The sequence below is a fragment of the Haliotis rufescens genome, unplaced genomic scaffold (genome assembly GCF_023055435.1).
Source record: "Haliotis rufescens isolate VD_foot unplaced genomic scaffold, xgHalRufe1.0.p SCAF_48, whole genome shotgun sequence".
Lineage (NCBI taxonomy): Eukaryota > Metazoa > Mollusca > Gastropoda > Lepetellida > Haliotidae > Haliotis > Haliotis rufescens.
Genome location: NW_025964201.1, coordinates 1,677,223 through 1,702,372, shown reverse-complemented (window position 1 = coordinate 1,702,372; position 25,150 = coordinate 1,677,223). Strand labels below are relative to the sequence as shown.

At 43.0% G+C, this 25,150-nt stretch overlaps 1 pseudogene; it reads right to left on the bottom strand.

Annotated features, from left to right (window-relative positions):
• Positions 1-25,150, bottom strand: part of LOC124117642 — an 85,383-nt pseudogene that overhangs the window by 19,370 nt on the left and 40,863 nt on the right.

Here is a 25,150-nt window from a genome sequence, read left to right as displayed (position 1 = left end):
TCAGTCAACATCTACACATGGATATCTCAGTCAACATCCACACAAGATATCTCAGTCAACATCTACACATGGATATCTCAGTCAACATCTACACATGGATATCTCAGTCAACATCTACACATGGATATCTCAGTCAACATCTACACATGGATATCTCAGTCAACATCCACACAAGATATCTCAGTCAACATCTACACATTGATATCTCAGTCAACATCTACACATGGATATCTCAGTCAACATCTACACATGGATATCTCAGTCAACATCTACACATGGATATCTCAGTCAACATCTACACATGGAAATCTCAGTCAACATCCACACATGGATATCTCAGTCAACATCCACACATGGATGTCTCAGTCAACATCCACACATGGATACTGCCTACATCCACACATGGATATTGACCTACATCTACACATGGATATTGACCTACATCTACACATGGATATTGACCTACATCTACACAGGAATATTGACCTACATCTACACATAGATATTGACCTACATCTACACATGGATATTGCCTACATCCACACATGGATATTGACCTACATCTACACATGGATATTGACCTACATCTACACAGGAATATTGACCAACATCTACACATGGATATTGACCTACATCTACACATGGATATTGACGTACATCTACACATGGATATTGACCTACATCTACACATGGATACTGACCAACATCTACACATGGATATTGACCAACATCTACACATGGATATTGACCTACATCTACACATGGATATTGACCTACATCTACACATGGATATTGACCTACATCTACACAGGGGTATTGCCTACATCTACACAGGGGTATTGCCTACATCTACACATGGATATTGACCAACATCTACACATGGATATTGACCTACATCTACACATGGATATTGACCTACATCTACACATGGATATTGACCAACATCTACACATGGATATTGACCTACATCTACACATGGATATTGACCAACATCTACACATGGATATTGACCAACATCTACACATGGATATTGACCTACATCTACACATGGATATTGACCTACATCTACACATGGATATTGACCTACATCTACACATGGATATTGACCAACATCTACACATGGATATTGACCTACATCTACACATGGATATTGACCAACATCTACACAGGGGTATTGCCTACATCTACACATGGATATTGACCTACATCTACACAGGGGACCTACATCTACACATGGATATTGACCTACATCTACACAGGGGACCAACATCTACACAGGGGTATTGCCTACATCTACACAGGGGTATTGCCTACATCTACACAGGGGACCTACATCTACACATGGATATTGACCTACATCTACACATGGATATTGACCAACATCTACACATGGGTATTGCCTACATCTACACAGGGGTATTGCCTACATCTACACAGGGGTATTGCCTACATCTACACATGGATATTGACCTACATCTACACATGGATACTGACCTACATCCACACATGGATATTGACCTACATCTACACATGGATATTGCCTACATCTACACAGGGGTATTGCCTACATCTACACATGGATATTGACCTACATCTACACATGGATACTGACCTACATCCACACATGGATATTGACCTACATCTACACATGGATATTGCCTACATCCACACATGGATATTGACCTACATCTACACATGGATATTGACCTACATCTACACATGGATATTGACCAACATCTACACATGGGTATTGCCTACATCTACACAGGGGTATTGCCTACATCTACACAGGGGTATTGCCTACATCTACACATGGATATTGACCTACATCTACACATGGATACTGACCTACATCCACACATGGATATTGACCTACATCTACACATGGATATTGCCTACATCTACACATAGATATTGCCTACATCTACACATGTATATTGACCTACTTCTACACATGGATATTGACCTACATCTACACATGGATATTGTCCTACAGTGTTAAAGGGGATCTGTGCTTCTCACTGTCAACATCTACATATGGATATTATCCTACAGTGTTACAGGGGATCTGTGCTTCTCACTGTCAACATCTACATTGGGATAGTATCCTACAGTGTTAAAGGGGGTCTGTGCTTCTCACTCTCAACATCTACACATGGATATTATCCTACAGTGTTAAAGGGGGTCTGTGCTTCTCACTATCAACATCTACATATGGATATTATCCTGCAGTGTTAAAGGGGATCTGTGCTTCTCACTGTCAACATCTACATATGGATATTATCCTACAGTGTTAAAGGGGATCTGTGCTTCTCACTGTCAACATCTACACATGGATATTATCCTACAGTGTTAAAGGGGGTCTGTGCTTCTCACTCTCAACATCTACACATGGATATTATCCTACAGTGTTAAAGGTGATCTGTGCTTCTCACTGTCAACATCTACATATGGATATTATCCTACAGTGTTAAAGGTGATCTGTGCTTCTCACTGTCAACATCTACACATGGATATTATCCTACAGTGTTAAAGGGGGTCTGTGCTTCTCACTATCAACATCTACATATGGATATTATCCTGCAGTGTTAAAGGGGATCTGTGCTTCTCACTGTCAACATCTACATATGGATATTATCCTACAGTGTTAAAGGGGGTCTGTGCTTCTCACTCTCAATATCTACACATGGATACTATCCTACAGTGTTAAAGGGGGTCTGTGCTTCTCACTATCAACATCTACATATGGATATTATCCTACAGTGTTAAAGGGGGTCTGTGCTTCTCACTCTCAACATCTACACATGGATATTATCCTACAGTGTTAAAGGGGATCTGTGCTTCTCACTGTCAACATCTACACATGGATATTATCCTACAGTGTTAAAGGGGATCTGTGCTTCTCACTGTCAACATCTACACATGGATATTATCCTACAGTGTAAAAGGGGATCTGTGCCCTAATTAATTAATGCCATTGTTTGTGTGTCATCACTAACTGCCAGACATGATTCAATACACAAACAAACAAAGAAGCAGCACTGCCAATTTGCCTTTTTTAAGGACTTATGTTCATTTTTTGAAAAAAATGAATCAACCAGGTAATACTTTCCAAATAGGATCCTAAGGAACATAATTAGGGCCAACCGGGATTCGAACCCACAATCATAGGTTTCTGGTGTGCCCAAGGGACACAACTCTACTCAGCAAATCGCGGCACCTTAGACAACTGGGCCACCGTGCCCCCCATTCAGTCAAAGAGAATCTACAGCAATAATGCCCTGTTCTGTAGGCCCTGGGCTTTAGGACTGCCATGCCTGAGATAGTCATGGAACCTCCACATGCAAACACTTTTCCGTTAACGTGTGATGAACTGTTTTACTTTCTGACATTCTTAACACATAATGCCCATGTATTGCTTTTAAACATTGTTTAAAGGTGAATATTGATGAAACTTTAGAATTAAATCCAGGGAAGGATGTAGATCATAATAAAAAAATGTGTTTTATGATTTTCAACACTGACCATTATACAGGAAACGCCTGAGGTCACAGTATGAATCTCTTGAAAGTATATTTGTCTGTTTGTTTTTAAACACCACACTCAGTGACATTCCATAAACTGTGTTGTGTAAAAATCTTGAATTACTAGAAAAATCATGATAGGAGTAAAATATCATTACCGTGCTTTGCCAAAGGAAATGATGACTCTTCCTGGAAAGAGAATCAGTAATTATGGAAACATTCAATTTTCTCTTAACTTACAAATGAATCTCAGATTCTAAGTGGCTGAGACCCATTCTATTATTTTCAATGTATCCCGCTAACATGTAAGGTATATTTCTTATGTTCCCCGCTCGAATTACCAAACTACATAATTGGGTTACAAACAAGTCAGCTAGCCTGACCTCCCGATCACTGTTTGTACTAGTCGGGACTGATGCTGGGATACCATGCCGCAGTTTAACATCAATACCCCACTCATAAACAGTATACTGACTCCAAGCCGATCAGTCCTTGTTTTAGCCCCTTTTATGACGAGCACCAGACAGGGTAACAACAAGTTCCATCCTTTAGTATGACGTCTTTTGGTATGACGCGGCCGGCTATCGAACCCCGGACCTTCCGCTCTCCGGGCAGATGCTCTACCACTAGACCACGGAGGTGGTCACGTCACATTGAAGCATAATGAAGTTCAAAACCATACATTAACTCTGTCTTCCTTGATACTAAAGCTTCTTAAAATGCCCCAAAAGATACGGACCTTATCGTAATAGAATGGAGACATAATACACTACCATCTCCATCTCCATCAACGCCTCGTCCTCCTCTGCCTCTTTGTCCACCTCCCAGCTGACGTACTCAAGGATGTCCATGCTATGACCCTCCACCAGCTCAATCATGCTGGTGCCTTGTGACTTCCGCACTCCTTTCTTCTCATCCTGACAAATGACACAAAGGTTACCTCAGTCAAAACTTTACTTGTTCCGAGTTAACTTGACTGTCAAAGTCCACCAATATCAGACCCCAGAACGGTAAAAAAATTGTCCCACTCCTCCTCTTAAGAGAAACAAAATTTGAAAGATCTAGACAGACATTATGCCAATGTCAAACATGGCCACAGAATCGGCAGCAATTCTGCCAAGCTCTTCCGGCAGATTGAACTGCGATTCTACAAGATGTCCACTACAAGCTTCTTGGTTCCATGGGCAAGATGTGTCGAATTGTATGTCTGACTAAAAACTACTTTGTCTCAAACAAAACTCCACAGTTCCCCCATAATAGTAAACGGTTGGCCCCTGGATCCACTGATTGTAACATTTAGATAACTGTGTGAGTGAATGAAGTTTTTACTAGGTCTCCAGTGAGCACATGGTCTGTACAGGAAGTTAGATGGGAGTAGGCTCCCCTTAGATACTAGTAATACATGCACTGTCTAACAACTGTGCCCAACACATTTAATTACCTATGAATTTCTACTGAAGTTATGCCCTTACAATTCTATAAGTACCTGAAGCTACATTGCTTACTACTTATTTAATCCAAAGAAAATACTCACCTCATCTCTGGTTTCTATGGCAACAAAGCTGGTGAACTGAGTAACAATGGAGTACTCCTTGCTCAGGTCAATCACATAATTCTTCAGATTCTGTTTCAAAATCTACAACATATAATATTTGTCTTTGCTCAAGTTTGGGAAGAATTTCAGCACAAATTAGACAGGCGAACACAGCGGCCATAAAGCAGCAGCTGGATGTTGATCTTGTAAAACATTCTCTGATTGGACTGTCAACATGTGCAAAAGTCTCAACCCAAGGGAGTCTGTTCTAGCACAGAAAAGTCGGCTTGAATGGGAGAGGGTGAAAAATAGACTTTGATATAGGCGAGTGAACACTCTTGCCTTGAGAAGATGAAAGACATGTACACCTTCAATAAAACAGCTGGCCAACGTATTTTCTTGTGTTATTAACAAGTCGTCTTAAAATTTCCAAAGTAAAACCATAATGTTCTTTAAAAAATGCAGTTTGACTTTTTGTGAAATGTTAAATATCAAGAGGATCGTCCATAAATTTTCCTCAAAACAACTCTAATAGCATCATCTATTGTGCCTCATGTTTCTTGCCATATTCACAAAGAAATCGGTGAGAAAAATTAAACTGGTTTGGCTTTACAATGATTTGAGATGGGCTCAAAATATTAAACTAATTAGTTAATTTTTTCAGTTTTGCTGAAGTGTAGTGACATTGCATCTTAAGACCGACCTCGTGTTGGGTGCGATCTGCTGACAGCACTCCATCCTCCCAGTCTCGTATCAGGGCTCGCGCCGTGAGGCGGTGAACGATCTGTAATCAACACATAGAATGGTCAAATCATACCAGGTAAAGATGTTTTTCCATAATCTAATTATTGACAGATGTACCGGATGTACATTGTCGGGATATCAACAACACGTTGCATTAAGATTCTGGATCACTGGTCCAAACAAGGGAGGCAACTCTGCACAAAAATTTTTTATTTGATTGTGACATATGATAAATGATAATAATAAACAATACAATAGTAACAGAAGTAACTGTGCTTCATATAAAGTAGTGTAAATGTTATGTTATTAAAAATAACAACATAGCATTTGGTCATTTGTCTGATCAATGTTTTATAATAACAACTTCATTAACAAAGCACATTCTTAATGTCAGTTCTTAAATGAACAATTAAATAATTTATCCAAATGTCCCGAGAGGAACAACATACATTGTGCACTGTGGCCTTGATCGTCATTGCTTGCAATAGAACAAGCTGATTCAATTCGGAATGTTGTACAACTTGCAGCACCATCTGGTGTTGGTTATTGTCAACATTGTCTTTAGCGTCCTTTCATGAGTTTTTTCTTTCATGTGGCTTCTATTTGTTGTGTATTTTGACCTTTATTAGTAACATTTAATTTCTTTTTTCGTAAAATTTTAGTATTACTACAAACTTTTCATCTTTATTTCAAATGATGTATTGTTTTACCAAATGGCCACCAATGAAAACCCATATCTGGTAACTCAAATAACAACGTCATTATTGGGTGTGACCACAATTTGTGTTGATACAGGTGATGCATTGAAGACACCAGCTGGTTCTGGTCCTGTTGTAGGGGTCCTTCCATCTCATCCAAGGCAAGTTCCATTGGGGAGAGGTTTGGAGAAACAGCCAGCCATTCAATACAGCAATGTTATGCTGCCTCAAAAAGAGTCTGTTACAACATGTGCACCGTGTGGGTGGGCATTATCCAGCTGCAACGCGACGTAAGTCCCTGCATTTGCACAAAGGGTTTGTGATGGCACCCCAAACCATCACACTATCACCCCCAAACTAATGATGTTGACTAAAGCAACTGTTGCTAAAACTTTCTCCAGGGCTGTAGACCTTTGCACGACCATCACCATGTCCAGATAAAACTCATCTGTGAACAGTATACTGTCTCAGTCTTGACTTCTGAATATCAGATTTTGTCTACACCAAGCTAGGCATGGCTGACGGTGATGTGGAAGCCAAACTGGGCATATCGGTGGGCATCAGGGCCGGATGTTGTGCTCCCTGCCCCGGAGCTAAGTATCAATCTGATACTAGACCTGGGATTGTCCTGGCTGTTCATGAGGCAATTTGATATCGATTTTGTACAATCAAATATGGCTGTCTTGTTGACGTGAAGTCACATGTGGACAACCGGCTCCTTGCAAGGCATGAGTTTTGCCCTGTTAGGAGATAATGCCTCCAAAAAGATGATATTGTGTTTTGATGAATATCAAAATGTCTGGCAACTTTGTTTTGCGCTATTTGTGTTTGCAGCAAACCCACGGCATGTAAACATTGATTTACACCAAGCCTTGACATTGTGCAAGCATTATTTACAGGTAATCAAAGCGTTTCATGAGAACCTGACAGCTGAACAATCATCGTGAGCTGTTCACTTAACAAACACCATGTGTGAGTATCAAGCTCCCACAAAACACGCAAACATCCAAATTGTGCACCGTTCTTTAACATGTAAATTGTGAATTACGACCTTAAAGTCAAGGAGATGTTTTCATGAATATGTATTGAAACATGCATTATTTAATTTTCGAACAAATTTTTTGTCAAATTTATATTGAAGCACAGTTACTTTTTGCCGTCAGTATATATATGATATTGATACATTCATTTACATTCAATGTTTAAATAATGAACACATGTCTGTCTGACAGTTTGTTAATTACAACACAGTCTGAACCTTCATGTTTATGGCTCTCAATGAAATTGCATTAGTATCTCTTACCAATCCAGTTGTGATGCTGAGGTCAGAGGTCGACACGACCGTGGACACTTCTTGTCCTCCAACAACAGCTTTCAAGGTCGCCTTCATTGAAACAGTCAGAATCATATTTGATGTTCATTTGCTTGTTGTTAACAAAGCACTCGGAAATATTCTAGCAACAATAGAAGAAGAAGATTCATCATCATTCTATAGACAATAACGTACGAGTGACAACGTATGACAGATTATCTGTACCGAGTGAAATGAATGTTGTTAGTACCGAGCCTTGGCAAACTTTCCACATTAATTTTACAAGGTACAGATAATCCATCATTCCTCGTCACGAGGAGTTTATTGTTTTTATTACCCATCGTCAAGTCCTAAATAAGAAGCTAAAAAGACAAGAAACATTTTACTCTTAAGACAGAGGCGAGGTCGTATTTCATATTCCTATGCATGTAAAACAGCATCAATCTCAAGGAATTTTACCTGATCACATACAGCCTACGCTCAACATTAAAATTCAGCGTTTGCGAAATATTTCGTTTGAGCAGCAATAATTCAGCAATATAATGAATTTTGGTGATAAATATACATTTTGATTCCTGTATAATAGTACAACAATGAATTCAAAAGGACTTGTCATTATTGTTAATACAAAACTCAAACACGTGTCGACATGTTCTATCAGTTGCCTCAACGTCACAAGCTCTCACGATACGAAAACAAAAACAAAACTTTTACCGGTCTTCACTTTCTCAACAACAAGCTGTGTAAACTGATTTTCCAACAGGCAATGTTTATTTGACAGACTTTAAAGTGAGCATAGGTCTTACTTTTTGAAACAACAGTCAATGTCTTTGTCTTTCGATCTTTCGCCAAATTCATTGAATTTGTTTCATACTGCGACTATGATATTGTTTCACAATAAGGTAACCCGATATTGTTTTTATTCTTCCTGGAATGTCTTGCATTTAGTATAAATGAGGGACGTGTCGCTCAGCTAGACTCTAAAACTGATCAATGGCGATATTTTGTTCACTATTCTACCAACCGAATTTCCGTCAATCTTCAAAAGATCATTCACTTTTATCGGGGATAGGAATGTTGACGTTGTTTACCTGCAGGATAGCAGATGATTTAGTCAATCAAATTTACAGTAATTACAAATAGCAATTAGTTTTTATGTGGGAACAATAGAGCCGTTACGATTCACTCACGTATTCAGTGAATCGAACCGTATGCATTCATGAATTCGTGGCAACTAGAATCAATTATTTATGAATATGCAATCATGTGCATTTACACACCCTGTACCTAAAATTATCCATAAGAACAAATGATATGCATAGATTTCTTGAAAGACAACACTCTTATCATTTTTAATTTGACAGGAATGTGGTCACTGGTCATTGTCGGTTTTGAGCAGATACTAGTACCTGATAAGTGCAGTATATAAATGTATAGTATTTTAATAATTAACCAACCATGTCAAATAATTTATGTTGCTATTGTTTCACTGAATATAACAAAAAATACATCAACTGCTGACTTGTTATTGTATTCGCGAATTAATATTCGTATTTGTTACCCTATATTTGTGATACGAATCATATTCGCCTCATAGTGTATTCATTGCAGCCCATATTTTATTTGGATTAATAAAAAATATACTTTTAGAACACCTTATGCTGAAGACTATAACTGACAAATCTCATGTGGCAGAATCTGGTTTGTGGAAAAAGATGGATGAACATGGTGAATCGGAAAAAGTAGTTCCGGCAAACATCATTAACCAATGAAGTTACAGGATTTCAAAAACAGCCAATCAGCATTAAGCCACTCCGGGGCAGTGGTGACTTAGCATAACACCACTGCCACAGGCGAACTTGCATATCACGTGACCGGCCTTTTCTCTTGTTTATAAACAAACAGGTTTTTTCAGAAATCAGAATACAATGGACTAATGCAAGTATTTGGGGGCACTTTTCATTTTGTTTTGAATAATTATATAAATATGCTCTGACAACTGCGAGTGTGAGTTGCATGACAATACATATTTACACATCAAAGTGACCGTATCCCTAGCTCTCCATAGGACTTGGATAGGAGCATGTGGAGCCGTACTACAAATGTAAACATATGATAACTACGCAAATGGAAATAGTTTTTCAAGATTTAGGATATTTTTCTCAATGAAAGTTAACTATTCTATGACATATGTTTGTCTAGATATGTAGACTTGTCAAAAATGAAACAGATGAAAAACATATGCAATATCTTGAATGGACTGTGTAAGATGTGACGAATCGTCTCATAGCACTGGCCTGTTGCAGGGGTACTATGCTGGTCGCCTGGAACTCTGGGTAGGAGAGTGGGAGGTGACAGGAAAACCACTTCCCTGCTTCTCCCTTCCCACATGGGAAAAAAACACCTATTCTACCATGAATTGGGAAATTACTCAATTATGATTGGTCAATCAGGGGCTATAAAATCACAATAAACCCCCTCTGATTGAAACAGGTGGTTTAACGGATGCATCAATGCGGTCGCATGGAACTCTGGGTAGGACAGTGGTCGCATGGAACCCTGGGTAGAACAGTGGCCGCATGGAACTCTGGGTAGGACAGTGGTCGCATGGAACTCTGGGTAGGACAGTGGCTGCATGGATCTCTGGGTAGGACAGTGACTGCATGGATCTCTGGGTAGGACAGTGGCCGCATGGATCTCTGGGTAGGACAGTGGCTGCATGGATCTCTGGGTAGGACAGTGGCTGCATGGATCTCTGGGTAGGACAGTGGCTGCATGGATCTCTGGGTAGGACAGTGGCTGCATGGATCTCTGGGTAGGACAGTGGCTGCATGGATCTCTGGGTAGGACAGTGGCTGCATGGATCTCTGGGTAGGACAGTGGCTGCATGGATCTCTGGGTAGGACAGTGGCTGCATGGATCTCTGGGTAGGACAGTGGCTGCATGGATCTCTGGGTAGGACAGTGGCTGCATGGATCTCTGGGTAGGACAGTGGCTGCATGGATCTCTGGGTAGGACAGTGGGAGGTGACAGGAGAACCCTGCAGCTCCCTTCCCCTATGGGTATATATAACATAGTAACACACACATCTACCTACCATGGTGCAGTTCGGCACCAGTCCATACACAACTTGACGTGAGCCGTTGAACAGAGCTGTGATCTGCCGTGGTGCTTGTGGCAATGTTGCCGCATCATTGTCAAACTGTTGCCACTCAACTGCCACGGAGGTCAGCCCCGGTTGGGAGGCCTTACTGATCTGAGACTTCACCTGTTGAGGGGAGGCTTCAGTTTATTCTTTCAGAAAAATAATGTTTTCTACATTTTTTGCTTTCACATTTATTAAATACACAAATAGGGTGAACATTAAATGAAAACATTGTTTGAGATAATGTACCTTTTTAGTCACCTCTAACAAAACGGGAGCCACTGAGTGGCATTCTGAGAATATAATCACTGATAAATTCTGCCTGGACAAACAGGATATTGTCATCACAGGTTGTATATACAGTCAAGTCTCGTTAATCCGACACTCGTTAATCAGACAATCGGCTTTATCCGACACTAATGATGGGAGCTGATTAAATCAGAGCTATTTAGACCTGCTAATCCGACAGTCTTGCAACATTAGCTACAAAGAAGCAGCTTTCTTGAGCTTTGCGGTACCATTTTCAAATTGGCGACTTCCATTCCAGACTTTGCTTTTTAAAGTATTTTGAATCAGTCATACAGTCCATAACAGTTGTTTTGTTTTAAGCTTCAGAGGTTGCATGATAAGAAAACATATTCCGCTGGCAATGTAATATAACAATATGCATATTTCATTTTTCATTTTTTTATTATGTTTCGTATCATTATCTATCGTGTAGTTGTCCGATTATCAACCACGAACGTTTATCTGACATACTCGTTAATCGAACATAATCATATTCAACCAACCGTGTCGGATTAACGGGACTTGACTGTATGTTAGTTTCTCTCGTATTTCTGTAAGTATGCTATGTTTCCGAACAGGTCCTTCTGTTTCGTTTCTGTGTGAAAACAGTTCGCACTCACACTGCTTTACTTCGCGGATACATATCTAAAAGCATGAAAAAAGCATGAATATGCGCCACGTGTCGACCACACTGTCGTTGTAATTTCAGTTTTGCTTGAGAGACAGGATAGGCAACATCTTTCAACACTCTTGTCATTTAGTAATCGTTATTGTCATAGAAATTTGGGAATTAAGAAAAGTTTGTAAATGTGAATTAAAGTACCATAGTAATTGTTGTTTGTAAGTGTTGCTTTAAACCAAAATAAAACTTGTGTAAATGATTTAGTGTTGTTTGCCTGCCTATTGCGCTGGTACTGTTTCTGCTGACCACTGCTACTGATGCATGACCATCAATGGCCCATCGTCATGTGCACAGTGCACAGGTCACAAATCAGGTGAAGCTAAGCAATGTCGGTCGTGGAGAGTCCTTGGATGGGAGACCACGTGTCGGCTCCTGCCAGTTTCTCGGGCTTCGGTCCTGCCCCCCACTGAAGCACATGTAACACATGTGGCGTCTCCCTGGGCAAGTGACTTTGTTCGAAATGTGACTCTGTTCACCCAGCAGGGAATGGATACCATGTAGGATGAGATGGCAATGTGGTTGTTAACTTTCTAGCGCCTAACAGGCAGGTTGGGTTGTATACCCCCCAGGGAGCTGAGAATGATTCTGGAGTGCACAATGATCCAGTGACCAGGGTAATAATGGCGCTTTGAGCATGCCCCTGTGTGGTGTGGAAATGTGGGCAAATATAAATAGTCTATTATTATTATGATGATTAAGGCCTACCTTCCTCTCCCACTTGGACTTGGCTTTCCGGTCAAAGAACTCGAAGGCTCCTCCTCCAACTCTTGCAATGGCTCGCAGGAGGTGCATGTTGGCAGTAGAACTACAGAAACATAGGGAATAGTACAGCTTTTGTTTGTTTGTTTATTAGTTGTTTTATGCCGCACTCAGCAATATTCCAGCCATATGACAGTCGTCTGTAAATAATTGAGTCTGGACCAGACAATCCAGTGATTGACATCATGAGCATCGATTCATGAAATCGGAATACGATGACATGCATCAACCAAGATAGTGAGTCTGACCACCCAATCCTTTTACAGCAAGAATGGTTGCTGAAGACGTATTCTACCTCGGTTCCCTGACCAAATGATCCAATCTCGGTGATACAAGAAAAAACAGCAACCCTATGGACAAAGACTGTTCGTGAAACACGTACAGCAACAAGTCCCAAGTAACTGTCGTATCTCCTCAGGGATAAAATGTAACATTTTTTCATGATTCCCCCCCCCACCCCCCAAAAAGGACCAGTCCTTAAAAAATAGAAAAAAATAGAACTGTGTCATTTTTTCATTGCCACCCCCACCCACACTCCAAATAGTTGTGATAATTAATTTTTGGAGACCCCCCATTTTGTGTCATTTTTTCCTCACCCCTTCTATCCTCACCGCCCCACCCCACCCCACCCAACCCCACCCCACCCCGCCCCGCCCCACCCCACCCCACCCCAACCCACCCTATAATAAATTACCAGTCCCTTATTACGGATGAAGTAACTGCAGTTCTCCTGTCTCCGTACCTGACACCGAATGTGAAGACTCGAGTGTGAGCAGCATTGTTGAGGATGGCGTTGAGCACACTGTCCTCGTTGTTGATGTGTCCATCGCTGATGATGAAGATGTTGCGGGTTGCGGAGGTGGAAGCGAGGAGGTGGTAGGAGTGGAGGGGTCGAAACACCTCTGTGTTGCCCATGTCTGCGAAGGCCGTCTAGACAACAATAGTGGATCTAAGTCAAACTGAACACGTCAAGCGAATCCTCACCCCAGTGAATGGAGGACTAACTGAACCCTAATTGTTATTCAACCACAGAGCTTTATCGTTGAAATTGGCAAAAAAATATCACATGACCTGCCATTTCCAAGACGGATCTTTGTGCTCCCCTACTCTGAAAAAACCTTCTGTTTTTAAAGTTACTTACTTGACCCATAAATATTCAAGTCAATCCCAAGTTCTGCAAACAAATTTCTCGACCTATCCTTCCCACGAATCCTTCCATTCAATGTTCTATGTGAGGTTTATTATATTAAGTTTATAACAATTGGTCGAACTGTCCATGATTGAAGTCCCTCCCCTGATGGCAAAACATCTATGGCCAGTCAAATATTAATAGTAGACATTGATGCCCATCTCGACTATACAAAGTTTGTGTGGACCAACAAATACTGATAATGAACATAGCTGGTCCTAATTTATGTAGTACATTTATGACCCGGCTCAAACATCGGTACTTTTCTACTTCCCCAGACTACTGAAACTACAAACATAGGGACTTGTATGCCTTTACAATAAAGCTAAGCACAGGTGCATTATGGGAAGATAAAGGTAACATCTTTTCAAGAAACAACGGTAGTTCCATTATTGCAATAAATACCTCACAATAGTGTTTATAATTGACAAAAGTAAAATTTCCTCAGTTGTCTCCCATTGTAAGTATCCAAGAGCTGTCATCCCAAATAGCGCCAAGGTTGCCTGGCAACCAGACTCAACCTACCTTAAGGAACTTCTCCACAGCCTGGATGCTGGTATTTGTGTTTGGCTGGCTGGTTGGGAAGAGCTCCTGGTGGCCTGCACGACAACACACGACACAAGATGCCATAAAGTAGGAACATAAACTGTAGTATTCAAAACTTGCGGCTTATTCCTAATCTATGATATCTACAATACAGGAACACAGAAGCGTGATAATCTCTTCATCAGATAGCATCATTATTAAAATGATGAAGGTTCAAGGCCTGGAACTGTGTAGGAATACAATGCATGAGTGAACTGCCCATTCATCATATAGTGCCAAATGACTGGCAGCCATGTTTGTTTACACACATCAGGATTCCAAGGTCTATGTAGAGAGTATTCGGGGGTCTATTTAGAGGGTGTTCGGGGTCTATTTAGAGGGTATTCCGGGGTCTATGTAGAGGGTGTTCGGGGTCTATTTAGAGGGTATTCGGGGGTCTATGCAGAGGGTATTCAAGGTCTATGTAGAGGGTATTTGGGGGTCTATGCAGAGGGTATTCAGGGGTCTATGTAGAGGGTATACATGGGTCTATGTAGAGGGTATTCAGGGGTCTATTTAGAGGGTATTCGGTGGTCTATGTAGAGGGTATTCGGGGGTCTATTTAGAGGGTATTCGGGGGTCTATGTAGAAGTATTCGGTGGTCTATGTAGAGGGTATTCGGGGGTCTATGCAGAGGGTATTCAGGGGTCTATGCAGAGGGTATTCAAGGTCTATGTAGAGGGTATTCGGGGGTCTATTTAGAGGGTATTCGGGGGTCTATGCAGAGGGTATTCAGGGGTCTATGCAGAGGGTATTCAGGGGTCTATTTAGAGGGTATTCGGGGGTCTATGTAGAGGTATTCGGTGGTCTATGTAGAGGGTATTCAGGGGTCTATGTAGAGATATTTGGGGGTCTATGCAGAGGGTATCAAGGTCTATGCAGAGGGTATTCGGGGGTCAAGCAGAGGGTATTCAGGGGTCTATGCAGAGGGTATTCAAGGTCTATGCAGAGGGTATTCGGGGGTCAAGCAGAGGGTATTCGGGGGTCTATGCAGAGGGTATTTAAGGTCTATGCATAGGGTATTCGGGGGTCAAGCAGAGGGTATTAGGGGGTCTATGCAGAGGGTATTCAAGGTCTATGTAGAGGGTATTCAAGGTCTATGCAGAGGGTATTCAAGGTCTATGTAGAGGGTATTCAAGGTCTATGTAGAGGGTATTCAGGAATCAGCAGTGTGATGCACAGGACACAATTAAATTTGCATTTGGTACGTAGATACAACATATAAAATAGATGGTGTTATCATCTAAAACTGGTTCCCACAGGAGATATCGCTCGGGTGAGATCAAGATATCGCTGCAATGACTTTGCATCACAATGCTTTGCAGTCAATTGTGATGTCATTGGTTACCATGATGACACAATCAAATGCCATCACTGCTACTGAAGCTGTTAACAGTACTTTTAAACTTAAGACACTACTTTTTACTGTCTACAAACTGAAAAAGTTGGAAGAATAATGTTGGATGATAAATAAAATCTCACCCTTGTGTCTTTTGATATCAAATATATCAACACTCGTTGATAAAAGTGGAAAAACTCATCGGCAAGCTTCGGAGTTTTAAACTTTTATCGACTCATGTAGATGTAGAAAACAGAAGTCACTTGGGTGAGATTCTCCATTTAAGTGGTATTCCAGATTCGAAAGCAGTGTCCGAAAAAACTGCCTGCCTGCCTGCCTATGGCCGGTAACTTTTCTGTCGGGCTACATCAAATTTTCCTCCATCAACTGTCTGGCAGATAATTTTAAGACTACGAATGCTGAGGGCAGAAACAGTCATGTCCAAACACTGTGTGGACGACACAGACCTGTCCCGAAGCAGAGGACGTTGAAGGTGGAGTGTGGCGGCAGGCTGTGCACTGACATCATCAGCAGCTTCTTGGCGTCCAGCACTGCGTCACCAGACATGGAGTTGGAGAGGTCAAGGATGAACACAATCTCCACGTCATCTTCCTCGTCAGCCTCAAACTCGGGGTAAAAAGTCAGCATGCAGGCCTAGAACACAGAGTGAAGACAGGAGTGGGCAGAGAGAACAACCGTGTATATGTTGGCCAATACAATAAACGTTGGGGACACTGCTCACAAGGGAGGGTGGTGGTCGAAGGAGCCCTGACTTGCAAGGTTGCATACCTTAATCACGCCAGGATCCGCTGATCCTTGTTTCGAATCCCAGATTCACATCATTTATGAACCTTGGTCTGCGAGTGCTCCAGCTGTGTTCGTGCATTTCACCTAAGTAATATGTGTCTATACTATGCAGCTATTGGCTTTCCTCCCACATAAAGCTTACACACCTGATATTAATGAAACAAAGAATTAAGCCCGCACAAAACATAACCTAGGAAAATATTATCCAAGAATTATCCCACTCTCACTGAATGCCTCTCCACCCAGATACCAGAGCGTTGTCCTACCTGGTGCATGTCTCTCTCTGTGAATGTCTCTCTGACCACAAACCAGAGCATTGTCTTACCTGGTGCATGTCTCTCTCTCTGAAAGTCTCTCCGACCACAAACCAGAGCATTGTCTTACCTGGTGCATGTCTCTCTCTGTGAATGTCTCTCCGACCACAAACCAGAGCATTGTTCCTACCTGGTGCATGTCTCTCACTGAAAGTCTCTCCGCCCACAAACCAGAGCATTGTCCTACCTGGTGCATGTCTCTCTCTGTGAATGTCTCTCCACCCACAAACCAGAGCATTGTTCTACCTGGTGCATGTCTCTCTCTCTGAATGTCTCTCCACCCACAAACCTGAGCATTGTTCCTACCTGGTGCATTTCTCTCTCTGAATGTCTCTCCATCCACAAACCAGAGCATTGTCCTACCTGATGCATGTCTCTCTGAATGTCTCTCCATCCACAAACCAGAGCATTGTTCTACCTGATGCATGTCTCTCCACCCACAAACCAGAGCATTGTCTTACCTGGTGCATGTCTCTCTCTGAATGTCTCTCCATCCACAAACCAGAGCATTGTTCTACCTGATGCATGTCTCTCCACCCACAAACCAGAGCATTGTTCCTACCTGGTGCATGTCTCTCCCTGAATGTCTCTCCACCCACAAACCAGAGCATTGTCTTACCTGATGCATGTCTCTCCACCCACAAACCAGAGCATTGTCTTACATGGTGCATGTCTCTCTCTGAATGTCTCTCCATCCACAAACCAGAGCATTGTTCTACCTGATGCATGTCTCTCCACCCACAAACCAGAGCATTGTTCCTACCTGGTGCATGTCTCTCCCTGAATGTCTCTCCACCCACAAACCAGAGCATTGTCCTACCTGGTGCATGTCTTTCTGAATGTCTCTCCACCCACAAACCAGAGCATTGTTCTACCTGGTGCATGTCTCTCCACCCACAAACCAGAGCATTGTCCTACCTGGTGCATGTCTTACTGAATGTCTCTCCATCCACAAACCAGAGCATTGTTCTACCTGGTGCATGTCTCTCCACCCACAAACCAGAGCATTGTCTTACATGGTGCATGTCTCTCTCTGGATGTCTCTCCACCCACAAACCAGAGCATTGTTCCACTTGATGCATTCCTCTCTGAATGTCTCTCCACCCACAAACCAGAGCATTGTCCTACCTGGTGCATCTCTCTCTGTGGATGTCTCTCTGCCTACAAACCAGAGCATTGTCCTACCTGGTGCATGTCTTTCTGAATGTCTCTCCACCCACAAACCAGAGCATTGTTCTACCTGGTGCATGTCTCTCCACCCACAAACCAGAGCATTGTCCTACCTGGTGCATGTCTTACTGAATGTCTCTCCATCCACAAACCAGAGCATTGTTCTACCTGGTGCATGTCTCTCCACCCACAAACCAGAGCATTGTTCCACTTGATGCATTCCTCTCTGGATGTCTCTCCACCCACAAACCAGAGCATTGTTCCTACCTGGTGCATGTCTCTCACTGAATGTCTCTCCACCCACAAACCAGAGCATTGTTCTACCTGATGCATGTCTCTCCACCCACAAACCAGAGCATTGTTCCTACCTGGTGCATGTCTCTCTCTGGATGTCTCTCCACCCACATGCGGGGCACATGTATCTCAGCCAAGCCAATCAGAAGCTGGAAGCCATCTTGAATTGTCTGCCCTTGACGCATCTGCACAACAGCCTTGGCAGCAGTCCTCTGAAAGAACCAGAGCCGATATTGGTGGCCAGCAGCATCATGGTAGCACTACATCATGCTGGTGTTTCACCTTTATCAACAATGTGCATTCTGAGTCAGACAATTAAAAATATTACACATTGTTTATTTTAACACCCATAATGTCAATTCTGAGGAGAAGGCTTTTATTAATGAGTCCTATGATGGTGCTCAACATCATATTCATCCTTCACCTTGCTAATGACAGACCAACTTACAGATGGACAGATGACTTTTGCATATAAGCTCCCTTAGACCTTGGTGATTAAACCAACAACATCAGGTGAGGTGAAATGGTGTTTTACTGCACTTTTTATAGCGACGTGCATGCATGTGTGTGTGTGGCTGCTTGTACTAGTCCAAACAAATGCAGTTTTTTTAGAGCTAGCCAACTGAGACACCATGCTGCAGTTGTGTACCCCACTCAGACACAGTATACTGACTCCGAGCCGACCAGCCCCTTAATGCCGAGCACCAGGCAGGTTAACAACAAGTACCATCTGTTAATGATTTTGGTATGACACGGCCGGGGATCGAACCCCAATGTTCCGATCTCAGGGCAGACACTCTACCACTAGTCCATGGAGGCAGTCTCCGAGCGGATGCTCTACCATTAGAACATGGAGGCGGTCTCCAAGTGGACGCTCTACCACTAGAACATAGAGGCGGTCTCTGAAGGGACGCTCTACCACTAGACCACAGAGGGGGTCTCCAAGTGGACGCACTACCACTAGACCATGGAGAGGGTCTCTGAATGGACGCTCTACCACTAGACCATGGAGAGGGTCTCCGAATGGACGCTCTACCACTAGACCATGGAGGCGGTCTCTGAATGGACGCTCTACCACTAGACCACAGAAGGGGTCTCCAAGTGGACCATGGAGGCGGTCTCCAAGTGGACGCTCTATCACAAGACCATGGAGGTGGTCTCCGAGCGGACGCTCTACCACTAGACCATGGAGGCGGTCTCTGAAGGGAAGCTTTAACAACCAGACCACATAGGGGGTCTCCGAGTGGAACATGGAGGCGGTCTCCGAGTGGACGCTCTTTCACTAAATCATGGAGGAGGTCTACAAGCGGACGCTCTACCACTAGACCATGGAGAGGGTCTCTGAATGGACGCTCTACCATTAATCCATGGAGGTGGTCTCCAAGTGGACGCACTACCACTAGACCATGGAGAGGGTCTCCGAGTGGACGCTCTTCCATTAAACCATGGAGGTGGTCTCCGAGTGGACGCACTACCACTAGACCATGGAGAGGGTCTCTGAATGGACGCTCTACCACTAGACCATGGAGAGGGTCTCCAAATGGACGCTCTACCACTAGACCATGGAGAGGGTCTCCAAATGGACGCTCTACCACTAGACCATGGAGGTGGTCTCCGAGTGGATGCTCTTTCATTAAACCATGGAGGTGGTCTCTGAGTGGACGCTCTACCACTAGACCATGGAGGCGGTCTCTGAATGGACGCTCTACCACTAGACCATGGAGAGGGTCTCTGAATGGACGCTCTACCACTAGACCATGGAGGCGGTCTCTGAATGGACGCTCTACCACTAGACCATGGAGAGGGTCTCCAAATGGACGCTCTACCACTAGACCATGGAGGCGGTCTCTGAATGGACGCTCTACCACTAGACCATGGAGGTGGTCTCCAGGTTGACGCTCTACCACTAGACCATGGAGAGGGTCTCCGAATGGACGATCTACCACTAGACCATGGAGAGGGTCTCCAAATGGACGCTCTCCCACTAGACCATGGAGGCGGTCTCTGAATGGACGCTCTACCACTAGACCATGGAGACAGTCTCTGAATGGACGCACTACCACTAGACCATGGAGGCGGCTCCGAGTGGACGCTCTACCACTAGACCATGGAGGCGGTCTCTGAATGGACGCTCTACCACTAGACCATGGAGGCGGTCTCTGAATGGACGCACTACCACTAGACCATGGAGGCGGCTCCGAGTGGACGCTCTACCACTAGACCATGGAGGCGGTCTCTGAATGGACGCTCTACCACTAGACCATGGAGGCGGTCTCTGAGTGGACGCTCTACCACTAGACCATGGAGGGGGTCTCTGAGTGGACGCTCTACCACTAGACCATGGAGAGGGTCTCTGAATGGACGCACTACCACTAGACCATGGAGGGGGTCTCCGAGTGGACGCTCTACCACTAGACCATGGAGAGGGTCTCTGAATGGACGCACTACCACTAGACCATGGAGGGGGTCTCCAAGTGGATGCTCTACCACTAGACCATGGAGGCGGTCTCTGAATGGACGCTCTACCACTAGACCATGGAGGCGGTCTCTGAGCGGATGCTCTACCACTAGACCATGGAGGCTGTCTACAAGCAGACGCTCTACCACTAGACCATGGAGGGGGTCTCCGAGCGAACGCTTTACCACTACACCATGGAGGCTGTCTCCGAGCAGACGCTCTACCACTAGACCATGGAGGCTGTCTCCGAGCGGACGCTCTACCACTAGACCATGGAGGCGGTCTCCGAGCAGACGCTCTACCACTAGACCACGGAGGCGGTAACCAATAACATCAGTACATGGTATAATATGTACCATCAATCTAAGGACAGCTTTATTTTGAACAGCACTGTAGCTCACCTTGGCATACATATTCTACAGCCAAACTAAACTTTGTTCAGATATTTGTCAATTTCAATAGTCTGATATTAGATATTCAGATATACCTTAATGGATAAATTTATAAATTAGAAATTATCATTAATAATAATTCTAGAGAATATTTCTTACCTTGATTTTGACCTTATGTGAAGGACACTGTATTGAGCGAATGTCAAAGGGCATCTCCACAGCAACCTGCAGAGTAGTGTCCCCTGATTCCACCTTGTGTGTGTCCAAGTCAGTCTGTAACCATTAGCAACAGCTGACAGATGCTCAACATAACCATACAACATATTGAGCAAACAGATAGTATTTTAACAATACTTAAAGTGAGCGAGTGAGTGAGTTAATATTTAACGTCACACAATACTTAAAAGAAACAACAATCCACATTATAAAAACGAATCAGTATTACATAATTGAAAAAATTATGAGAAAGAACAAATAAAAAGAAAATTCCCTAATTCCACTATAAATGGGAATTATTTCACAAGCACATAATTTCAGTGTCAGAATTTTTCAGATCCATAGATACCTGAGTGATTTCATCAGCAGCAGAGTCTTGTTTCCATGGCGCCACGCTGCCTGGCAATCGGAAGCTGATAAGTTCTGCTTCAACCTGTAGCTCAGCTACGTAAGTAATCTTGATGAGTACATGTGCACTAGGAGGAAGGTTGCCCACACTCACTGTGAACACATCCTGAAATATGAAACATACTTCTAGAAACTGCTTTCTACTGACTTCAGTAATATCAATATGCTTAACAACCTTTCAAGAAGCCATACAATACAGAATCTCTTAATCCCTGTCAATCATTTAGGCCCATGTCCTTCATTGATGACCTTCACCTCTAACTTACATCCCTGTCAATCAGATAAACCCTATGACCTTCAGTGATGACCTTCACCTCTAACTTACATTCCTGTCAATCAGATAGACCCTATGACCTTCAGTGATGACCTTCACCTCTAACTTACATCCCTGTCCATCAGATAGGCCCCATGACCTTCAGTGATGACCTTCACCTCTAACTTACATCCCTGTCCATCAGATAGGCCCCATGACCTTCAGTGATGACCTTCACCTCTAACTTACATCCCTGTCCATCAGATAGGCCCCATGACCTTCAGTGATGACCTTCACCTCTAACTTACCGGCGTCTCTTCATCCCTGTCCATCAAATAGGCCCCATGACCTTCACTGACGACCTTCACCTCTAACTTACCGGCGTCTCTTCATCCCTGTCCATCAAATAGGCCCCATGACCTTCACTGACAGCCTTCTTGTACTCCTTGTGAGCCTGCTCCTTCTCTTTGACCTCGCCCACGATGTGCTTGTCATTGATGAAGGCTTCGAACCCACACACAGCCGCCATGTCGTCCAGGGGAAACACATACTTGGCTTCCACAGCAGTGTCGCTGTTGTTGAAATACTCTTGGAGCACTATCACCTGCAGAAGAGTTCCACTACACGTCAGTTGGAGTCACACAGTCACTCATAAAGATCTTACCGCACTCGGTAATAAGAGAAAGTTGGGCATAAAAAGTATAGGTATACCATTTTTGGTTGAGCCTTGTTTTACAAGACAATTACACTCATTAATAGTAATATCCGCATATTAAAAGAATCCCACAGAAACAGGAATACAAACATTGTATTTCATTGTGTCCAGTGGTACTTATGTGGAAGATTGACAAACAATGTTCCAGTTCCTAATCTCCAGTTGATTAACCTGAAGCAATATCATGTCGTCTTTGACTGAGCATTATAAGTACCAGCATTTATTCCTAAAACCCAAGCATGGGGGGTGTGCATCACAATAAAATATTGTAGACTACAATGTCTTTATAAAAGAAATTCATGCTGTATTCATCACATGGTGATTGATGTAGGTATTTACAGTATGAGATGGTAGTCGTCCTGTATTCGTGGGACTTATCAGACACATGGTGATTGATGTAGGTATTTACAGTATGAGATGGTAGTCGTCCTGTATTCGTGGGACTTATCAGACACATGGTGATTGATGTAGGTATTTACAGTATGAGATGGTAGTCGTCCTGTATTCGTGGGACTTATCAGACACATGGTGATTGATGTAGGTATTTACAGTATGGGATGGTAGTCGTCCTGTATTCTTGGGACTTATTAGACACATGGTGACTGATGTAGGTATTTACAGTATGAGATGGTAGTCGTCCTGTAGTCATGGGACTTATCAGACACATGGTGACTGATGTAGGTATTTACAGTATGAGATGGTAGTCGTCCTGTATTCGTGGGACTTATCAGACACATGGTGACTGATGTAGGTATTTACAGTATGGGATGGTAGTCGTCCTGTATTCGTGGGACTTATCAGACACATGGTGACTGATGTAGGTATTTACAGTATGGGATGGTAGTCGTCCTGTATTCGTGGGACTTATCAGACACATGGTGATTGATGTAGGTATTTACAGTATGAGATGGTAGTCGTCCTGTATTCGTGGGACTTATCAGACACATGGTGATTGATGTAGGTATTTACAGTATGAGATGGTAGTCGTCCTGTATTCGTGGGACTTATCAGACACATGGTGATTGATGTAGGTATTTACAGTATGGGATGGTAGTCGTCCTGTATTCGTGGGACTTATCAGACACATGGTGACTGATGTAGGTATTTACAGTATGGGATGGTAGTCGTCCTGTATTCGTGGGACTTATTAGACACATGGTGATTGATGTAGGTATTTACAGTATGGGATGGTAGTCGTCATGTAGTCATGGGACTTATCAGACACATGGTGATTGATGTAGGTATTTACAGTATGAGATGGTAGTCCTGTAGTCATGGGACTTATCAGACACATGGTGACTGATGTAGGTATTTACAGTATGAGATGGTAGTCGTCCTGTATTCGTGGGACTTATCAGACACATGGTGACTGATGTAGGTATTTACAGTATGGGATGGTAGTCGTCCTGTATTCGTGGGACTTATCAGACACATGGTGACTGATGTAGGTATTTACAGTATGGGATGGTAGTCGTCCTGTATTCGTGGGACTTATTAGACACATGGTGATTGATGTAGGTATTTACAGTATGGGATGGTAGTCGTCATGTAGTCATGGGACTTATCAGACACATGGTGATTGATGTAGGTATTTACAGTATGAGATGGTAGTCGTCCTGTAGTCATGGGACTTATCAGACACATGGTGATTGATGTAGGTATTTACAGTATGGGATGGTAGTCGTCCTGTATTCGTTGGACTTATCAGACACATGGTGATTGATGTAGGTATTTACAGTATGAGATGGTAGTCGTCCTGTATTCGTGGGACTTATCAGACACATGGTGATTGATGTAGGTATTTACAGTATGAGATGGTAGTCGTCCTGTATTCGTGGGACTTATCAGACACATGGTGATTGATGTAGGTATTTACAGTATGGGATGGTAGTCGTCCTGTATTCGTGGGACTTATCAGACACATGGTGACTGATGTAGGTATTTACAGTATGGGATGGTAGTCGTCCTGTATTCGTGGGACTTATTAGACACATGGTGATTGATGTAGGTATTTACAGTATGGGATGGTAGTCGTCATGTAGTCATGGGACTTATCAGACACATGGTGATTGATGTAGGTATTTACAGTATGAGATGGTAGTCCTGTAGTCATGGGACTTATCAGACACATGGTGACTGATGTAGGTATTTACAGTATGAGATGGTAGTCGTCCTGTATTCGTGGGACTTATCAGACACATGGTGACTGATGTAGGTATTTACAGTATGGGATGGTAGTCGTCCTGTATTCGTGGGACTTATCAGACACATGGTGACTGATGTAGGTATTTACAGTATGGGATGGTAGTCGTCCTGTATTCGTG